The following is an 8,691-nucleotide window of genomic DNA, read 5'->3' on the forward strand; positions in this document are numbered from 1 at the left end:
CAGAAACTACATTGAAGTTGACGCGTAGTCAGGTCTGTGAGTCGGCGCTCACTGCGTAAAAACAACGCGCGTAAAAGTGCGAGAGGATGATGGATGATGTGGAGACTCTGTGGAGAAGCGCGCCCTAAATAACTACTACACGCCACGCGGGTGGAGGGGGGCGGGGGGATGCCCAAATGCAGCAAACCTCCCGCCACACACATTTCCAGTGAGGGAGGGAGGGGTGGGGGGGTCACACACCCCCACACACACCCCTCTACACACACTCACACACTCACGCGCGCACACTGAAACATCCTGATGCAGCAGCAGCGCGAATTCATCGCAGCGATCGGAGCAGAATCCACAGGCTCCTCTGATGCCCACAACCCAACACCGAGCTAAACACTTTGTGGACCCCCCCCTAAAACACACACATGCACACACACACACACGCACGCACACGCGGGGTTCACGGGACCGGGACGCGCGCACTTTGCGTCCGTTCCTCGGCTGCCTCGCATTGGCGCTCTTACCTTTGCACTACAGCGAAAATGAGCACAGTTAGTTCCCATTTTGTGGAGAAGAAGAAGAAGAAGAATAAAAAAGGCTTTTAGAATATCCGTTCCTCCGCGTGCGTCTCCTCCCGGGCTCCTCACATCCTCAGCGGGTCTCGGCAGGGACAGTAATCCAGTTTTCCATCCCGGGGAGGCGCGCTGCGAGCTCCGTTACATCTTCTTCCACAATCCCCTCCAAACTATGCCAGGCTTCTTTCAGCGCCTATTTTTTCCTCTCTCTCTCTCTCTCTCTCTCTCTCTCTCTCTCTCTCTCTCTCTCTCTCTCTCTCTCTCTCTCTCTCTCTCTCTCTCTCTCTCTCTCTCTCTCTCTCTCTCTCTCTCTCTCTCTCTCTCTTTCCTCCTCGCTCCTCTGCCCCTCTTCTTTCCTCTCCCTCTCTCTCTCTCCCCCTCTCTGAGGTTGCCTGGTTACCTCTTTCTGTAGGCTGGTTCAGACCGCCGGCCGGCAGCCAATCACGAGGCCGGGTTCGGCTTAACCCCTCCGCTGCCGAGCTGTCCCAAATATCCAGCTTTCAAGGAGTGGGAGTGGGCATGGTGGTGGTGGTGGGGTGAGGGGGGAGGAAGGGGGGGGGGGGGTTAGAAAATGTATATTAACAAAACTATAATGAGCAGGAAAAGATGAAAGGAGAGAGAGAAAGGGGGAGGTGGTGTTGGGGGATTTGGGTTTGAAATTAAAAGTTGTGGGAGAAATGTCATCAGCTTCACTGTTTTGTTGGAGTTTAGCAGCGAGTTCTCGCTCTCAAGGCTCTCGCTAGTCACGTGACTCGTTAGTCACTAGCTAGTCAGGTGAGTTGCTAGTCACTAGCTAGTCATGTGAGTCGTTAGTTACTAGCAAGTCAGGTGAGTTGCTAGTCACTAGCTAGTCACGTAAGTCACTAGCTAGCCATATAACTCGTTAGTCACTAGCTAGTCATGTGACTCGTTAGTCACTAGGTAGTCATGTGACTCGTTAGTCACTAGCTAGTCATGTGACTCGTTAGTCACTAGGTAGTCATGTGACTCGTTAGTCACTAGCTAGTCAGGTGACTCGTTAGTCACTAGCTAGTCATGTGACTCGTTAGTTACTAGCAAGTCAGGTGAGTCGCTAGTCACTAGCTAGTCATGTGACTCGTTAGTTACTAGCAAGTCAGGTGAGTCGCTAGTCACTAGCTAGTCATGTGAGTCGTTAGGCACTAGTTAGTCATGTGAGTCGCTAGTCACATGAGTTGTTAAGCACTCGTTTATTCATGTGAGTTGTTAGTCACTAGCTAGTCATGTGAGTTGCTAGTCACTAGCTAGTCATGTGAGTTGCTAGTCACTAGCTAGTTATGTGAGTCGCTAGTCACTAGCTTATCATGTGATTCGTTAGTCACATGAGTTGTTAAGCACTCGTTTATTCATGTGAGTTGTTAGTCACTAGCTAGTCATGTGAGTTGCTAGTCACTAGCTAGTCACGTGAGTTGCTAGTCACTAGCTTGTCATGTGAGTTGCTAGCTTGTCATGTGAGTCGCTAGTCACTAGCTAGTCATGTGAGTTTTGGGGCACTTAATGCATCATTCAGATGAGTTTACATTAAAAAAATGTCTCGTCTCAGTGGCTTTTCTGTCTCAAGCTAACTTCCTGTGAACGCTGACGTTCACATCAAACACGCTAGCAGCGTCACGGTTTGAGGCGTAGCGCCGCCGACCGAGCGTCTGCCGTTGACGTAGATGGGAGCGAGAACGCGTCGGGTTGTCGAGGTTGTTAAAGGATGACTGAACCGTCAGAAGTTCAGTCATCACACACACACACACACACACACACAGACACACACTCGCTCCTCTGTCTACACACAACATGAGTCATGAACGCACACAAGCAGAGATCAAGCAGCAGCCTTCACCCAGCCATTCAGCAGCAGACTATTGATTTGTGAACCAGGCGAATTTAGGTCATGGAGCCAAAAATCATGCGTGTGTGTGTGCGTAGTGTGTGTCTGTTTGTGTGTGAGTCATGGACTTGGCAAACTCACCACTTACTTTGAGAGTGGGCGCACGCTTTACTGTAAGAAACAATGTTTTGAGAAGAAAAAAAAGTGCCGAAAGACAGAAAATACGACTTCCTCACTGGAATTATTTCTTTTATTTATTAGAAGAAGACCGACTGAAAATAAAACTTTGACACAAGACGCCTGACCCCACTGGATCGGAACATTTTGCCGTTTCAGGCCTTTCCTCTGTTCTTCCTTAAGCCTTCACCTTGTGCAGCTTTAATCCACACTTCCTTTCACTTTTCCGGCCCTGCACCTCCTCCTCTTCCTCCTCTTCCTCCTCTCCCAGTGGTGTCAGGGGTTTGGGAGCCTCAGCCTGGACACGATTCCTCTGATCTCTGCAAAGACGTGGAAGCCGCTCAGCAGCCTTCCGGCTAAAAAAACCCTCCTGTTCCGCATTCAAGCAACGTTCGGTTCGGCTTTTCTAAAAACGTCGGTTTGAGACACGACGGCGATGCGTTCAGGAAGCAGCGGAGTCGAGTTGCACGCGGTTTATTTTACTGCCGACGCGAGCGCTACGAGCGAAGGTTCATTGAAGCGCCGAAATACACTCACAAAAAGCCTTTTTCTGACTTTAAGTGAGTGGAAGTTAATGTGAGGAACTTTCAACTGTCTCAGTTTCATCCTGATGCGTCTACAGACCTTTTTTTGTGTCTAGTTATTTTTAATGCTCGTCGTTGGATCCTCCTCCTCTTCTTCCTCATCCTCGCTGCTGAAGAACCGGGTCAAATTGCGGCGCTCGTTTTAAAAAGAAATACCGCTTTTGGCCACAGGGGCCGCCAGAATCAAACCGAAAAGTTCCTCGTTGTATCTTTACTCAAACTGGCACCAAGCGACACGTCGTGATGTGAGCCGTCGGGTTTTATCGGATGAGGTTTTGTAGAGTTGAACATTTTAATTTAAACCCATTTGAAGTCGAGCAACGCGCCGCATCGGCCAATTAAATACCTCAAAACATCACTTTGTAAAATGAACTGTTCCTCAAATGATGTGAAACACACGCTGGTTAGATTTACTCGTGAGAAAGAAACCGAATGTTGGCGGAGATGTTTTGGCTTGACGTTTCCATATCTTCCTCCGTGTAAATCTATTCCTGAAACCTTATTTAAATCCTAATTTCTGCGTCTCATCGTCCTGGCGTTCCTCCAGAAGCTTCCCTCCTTCCTTTGGTTGGTTCTCTGTCCTCCACCACCTCGTCTCCTCTGTTTTCCTCTCTAAGTATAGCTGTAGTTTACCTTCTCCATCGGTGCACAGCCCTCCTGTCTATCTCCCTCCCACACTTTAGTATCTCTGCCCTTCTTTTTTTGCCATATCTCCCTCCCTCAGTATCTGTCTATCCTCACCTTCCTCTACCTCCTCCTCCTCCTCCTCTACAGTCTCTGTCTGTCTGTCTCAGCTTGGCTGAACAGATAACTCCAGGATGCTTTCTGTCACCTAGAAACTCACCTGATCACATGCGAATCGCACTTCCCTTCTTCTCCTTTTAATTCTATTTCTCCAGTCGGACCGTTGAGGGGTCGATCCATGGAAATGTCCAGATGGAGGCGATACCCGGTCCAGCTCTCGCACACTAAACGCTGTTTAGGATTCCTCTCTGACACACACACGTGTGTGTGTAGAGGGGAAGGGATGGACGGGGAGACGAGAGGCCAAGCAGAGGAAGAAAAAAGGGAGAAAAAGACCGGAAATGTGTCGGCGTTATCAGCAAGAACGGGTCAAACTCGTTAAAGGCGACAAAGGCGGCGCTCTAATTGCCCGAGCGCCGCCGAGCGCCGGCGTCATGGCGAAGAGTGTGGAGGCGTGTTCACGTCTGTGGACGACTCAACACGGGGGCTCAACATGGAGGAGGATGAGGGGGGGAGGGGCAAAGGTCATAGGTCAAACCTTTGAAGGAATACTTCCCCCACAAAGTAAAGAGGAAGACGGGAGGGAGGCGCCACATCCGAGTAACCGAGAGTAATGAATGTGTTTGTTTGTGCCCATATGCTTCATTTGTGTTGGATATGTAAATCCAGCAGCATTACATATGTTCAATCCCACAACTCTGCGTGCATGATGGGAGATAATGGGACATGACGGTGCGCCGTCACATCCAGTCGCCCGGGTTCAAGGTGAAGCGGCGAGCTTTGCTTTGAGGGTTTATGTTGCGTTGAGGCGGTGAGAATAAAGTCCTCCTGCAACCAGAAAAATATTTTAAAAAATAAAAGAATATTTAAACATATTTAAAAAAAATCTTTTAAATTTTTTTTTTAAATTACTAAAAAAATATATATGCAAAACATATTTAAAAAATATCTAAAAAAAAAAAATGTTTGGAAAAATATTTCGAAAAAATATTTTAAAAAATATTTAAAAATTGTTTTGTATAAAAATATCAAAAAATATTAAAAAAAAATTTTTTAAAAGATATTTAAAAATAATTAAAAAAAATTAAACCATCTGATTTTAAGCACATGCTATGAGATGTAGCTGTTAGCTGCGTGCAGGCATCTTCCTCATACGTTGACTATAACTGTCTCAATGTAAGAAAATCCCATCGACACTACATTAACAAACATGGCCGCACGGCGTCGGTAATGAAATGTGAAAATGACATCGTCTCCTCTGAAGAGGCGTCGATACGTCTGGAGGTGAATTCTGTCGGACGCGCCGAGAACCGGAATGAGATTAGCTCTGACCCGCCTCGCTTACAAGCTCCCATACTGCCCGTTTAGCTCCACACACACCGGGCTGAGAGTGTGTGTGTGTGTGTGTGTGTGTGTGTATCCCAGCATAACCGCAGCTATCACAGCACGCCGCTCTTCAATAACTCTGATGTATCAGGATATACCTGCTGCCTGACAGATGTGAAGAGCGTACGAGTGGATATGAGGTATTTATATATATATATACATAAATATATTGAATCTGAAATTGTGCAAACACACATGGAGGAGGGGTGACAACGTGACAGGCCGCTCTTATTGTACTCTGGTATGCAAATAAAGAGACAGAGAGGGAGACGACTTAAAGGTGACAGGTTGACTTGTGGGTATTTGCTTAAGATAGAATATCTAGTGTGTGTGTGTCTGTGTGTGTGTGAGTGTGTGTGTGTGTGTGTGCGCTTGTGTGTTACCCCGCAGGGGGTGGGGATATAAAGATGTGCTCGGTTGAACATGTCACACATGTTTAGGCTTTCATCGGGACGTGTAACTTTGAGGGCTTTTGCCTCGGGGAGGATCCATCATATTTCATAATATTTCATTAACGACGTTTGCCACATATGCAGACGGGGGAAGAGGGTGTGTGTGTGTGTGTGTGTGTGTGTGTGTGTGTGTGTGTGAGCGGGGGGTAAAGGCTGCCTCTCATCCCACCCCCGTGTGAGCGGCACCGGGTCGGTTTGACGGTGATGAGTCAGAAGACGCCGGCTGAAGACTTTTCTTATTGAATCGCTTCCTACACAGAAACCTCTCGTCTCCTACACCTGTCTCCTTCCCTCGGCTGTTAAAATGCATTTAATCCTCTGAACTTTTTGGGTTTTTTTTTAGAGAGAGAGAGAGAGAGAGAGAGAGAGAGAGAGAGAGACTCTCCTGCAGACGGTGTACCTGCTGGACTGAGCTGTGATACTGACCCGCTCCACCTCAGGTAAACTCTGTGAATCACTCAAACCAGACGGGCTGAGGGAGGGAAAGCGTGTGTTGTGTTGCGTGCCAGTGTGTGTGTGTATGTGTGTGTGAGTGTGTGTGTGTGTGTGTGTGTGTGTGTGTGGAAGGGGAGGGGGCAGAGGATCAAGTCGGGCTGACACAGTTTCAGTGTTTTCTCAGTATTGTAAATAATGCAGCGCGCTCTGTTTCTCATGGATGTTGTCTTCATCCATTTTTTAACTGGTTCGGTTTTTCGCGGCCTCAACACCTGGATACCTGACTCCTGTGGTTGTATAGAAGTCTATGCTTCATGTGTTAAAGCTGCATTCTCTCTCCTGACCACCAGGGGGCGACTCCTCTGGTTGTATAGAAGTCTCTATAAGTGACTCTACTTCTCTCTTGATGTATTCCCTCAGTAAACATTGTGAACATGAGTTTATGTCTCAATCTCTAGTTTCTAGTCTTCTTCTATACAGCGTGATGTTCATTTAGTACATTATGGTCTGTTAGAGTCAAACAGACCATAAAGCAGGGGACGCTTTAGGGGCGGGGCTACCAGGTGATTGACAGGTTGCAGCCAGCGCCGTATATGGGCGTCTCTACCTCGCTTGTCCTCATACGGTCACTTCCAATAATTGGTCCCAAAACAACACAACACAAGAAAAATCCAAGATGGCGACGGCCAGACAGTTGAACTCTGGGCTTTAAACCGGCGCTTTAAACCCAACGGGCAACATCCCGACGATCCATAGTTTATTCTTTTTATATAAAATACATATTTAACAACATAGTCCGCGCTCCGCAGCGTGTTCACCACAGACTTCTAAACAAAAGCTGGTTAAACAAACCCATCGACTTCCAGACGGAGAACCAGAGGAGTGAAAACACACTTTTAGTGGCTCCATTACTGCCACAGGAACAGACTTTACATATTTACAAACCAAGAACGAGCAAAATCACAGCAACGACAGATGCTTGTTGGGTTGTCAATTTTTTATTATTTTTTTAAAAGGATTTTCCCCTGAAAGGAAACAGCGGGAACTCCGCTGCTGCGTTAGCTTTGTGCGGCGCCACAATGCAGCTAACCGCATCACATCGGTTCATACGGTCAGACCCCGACCGCCCCGTGTGTGTGTGTGTGTGTGTGTGTGTGTGTGTGTGTGTGTGTGAGTGAGGGCTGCCTGGGGCTCATTGCTCATCTCAGTGGGTATAAATATAAAAATAGAGAGCCAGGAATATAAGAGCATCACAGTGTGTCTGTGGGGCGGAAAGAAAATGAAATATACATTTTTTTTTTTTAAAGCAGGTGGATGAGGCTGCAGGACTCAAAGCTAGACGCATGTTGCGTAATAGCAGGCTCAGGTTTGTCCAATTGAGCAGATGCAGCTATTTGACACCGACACAAAGCCAAACCAAGGATTGGTTTCTTAAAAAAAAGCAAAAACCTGACTTCATGCTTCTGTTTTTTGTTCTTTCCACAATCAGTTTTCGCCGGTTGATTTGTCCTCAACAGGTTTGTTGCTCTCGCGTTGCCTCAGCAGCCGTTGGTTCGTTTGGGCATCGTTTCAGCGAGCGTCTCCTCTCCGCTTCCTGAGCCATGCATGCGATGCGTTCAGGTGACTGCTGTGTGTGTGCGTGTGTGTGTGTGTGTTTCTATCCCGATAAGCCGCGTCCAAAAACCACTTCCTGGCGTCCATTACTACCCACCGTTTGCTCTTTTATTGCGCTGTGCGGATTGTTTTGCACGCCGCGCTAACACAACGCGCCTCCAGCCGGAGGTTTGAAGACTCACTTTTCATTTGAACGAAACAGTCGGCGGCGGCGGACACGTACCTGGACGTCGCCACACCTGGTGTCCATACCACGGCTGCTCAAAGACGGAAGGTGCACCTGGAGGGAGAGAGTGAGGAGAGGAACAGGGGAGAGAGAGAGAGAGAGAGAGAGAGAGAGAGAGAGAGAGAGAGAGAGAGAGAGAGAGAGAGAGAGAGGGTATCATTAAGAAAAAGCACTTGTCAGGTAACCCATTAGAGTACCATTACACTACCAATCTCTGTTCCCCATCTTTCCCTCTCACAGAGTGTGTGTGTGTGTGTGTGTGTGTGTGTGTAACTCTCTTTGTGTGCCTCTCGTCACCAGCGGGGAGATGAGATCATTACCTGCGACTGTGAGGCTAATGTCACACTCAAGCCTCAAAATACACACACACACACACACACACACACACACACACACACACACCTAAAGAGGCTAATGTGACAAAAAAAACCACGACTGCGGGGCTCGTCTCCATTTGGATCCGACGGCCTGTTTTACAACCTGCTTCCAACACGAGAAACCAGAGGAGAGAGAGAGGAAGAGGAAGAGGAAATGATGGACGGATGAATGGAGGAGGAGGAGGAGGAGGAGGAGAGGAGGGGGGGGGGGGGTCTAATTGGAAACATGGCGGGAACGAACAGCCGCCTTCTGATTCTGGGAAAAAAGGGTACAACGGCGGACATAATGTATG

General features: G+C 47.9%; 1 protein-coding gene across 7 annotated transcripts in view; it reads right to left on the reverse strand.

The window, feature by feature from the left end:
- Positions 1-8,077, reverse strand: part of dab1a (DAB adaptor protein 1a) — a 73,095-nt gene extending 65,018 nt beyond the window's left edge. For 6 of the 7 annotated variants that reach the window (XM_068592993.1, XM_068592995.1, XM_068592991.1 and 3 more), the window contains exon 1: positions 516-939. The gene's annotated coding sequence lies outside the window, so the exon portion shown is untranslated. Of the gene's footprint in view, positions 1-515; positions 940-8,018 lie in introns of those variants that run through there. The other variant, XM_068592990.1, reaches the window with a different exon arrangement.
- Between the last annotated feature and the right edge of the window lie 614 nt (positions 8,078-8,691).

This window comes from Clinocottus analis, unplaced genomic scaffold (genome assembly GCF_023055335.1).
Source record: "Clinocottus analis isolate CAN_PGR_092001 unplaced genomic scaffold, fCliAna1.0.p SCAF_28, whole genome shotgun sequence".
NCBI classification, from domain to species: domain Eukaryota; kingdom Metazoa; phylum Chordata; class Actinopteri; order Perciformes; family Cottidae; genus Clinocottus; species Clinocottus analis.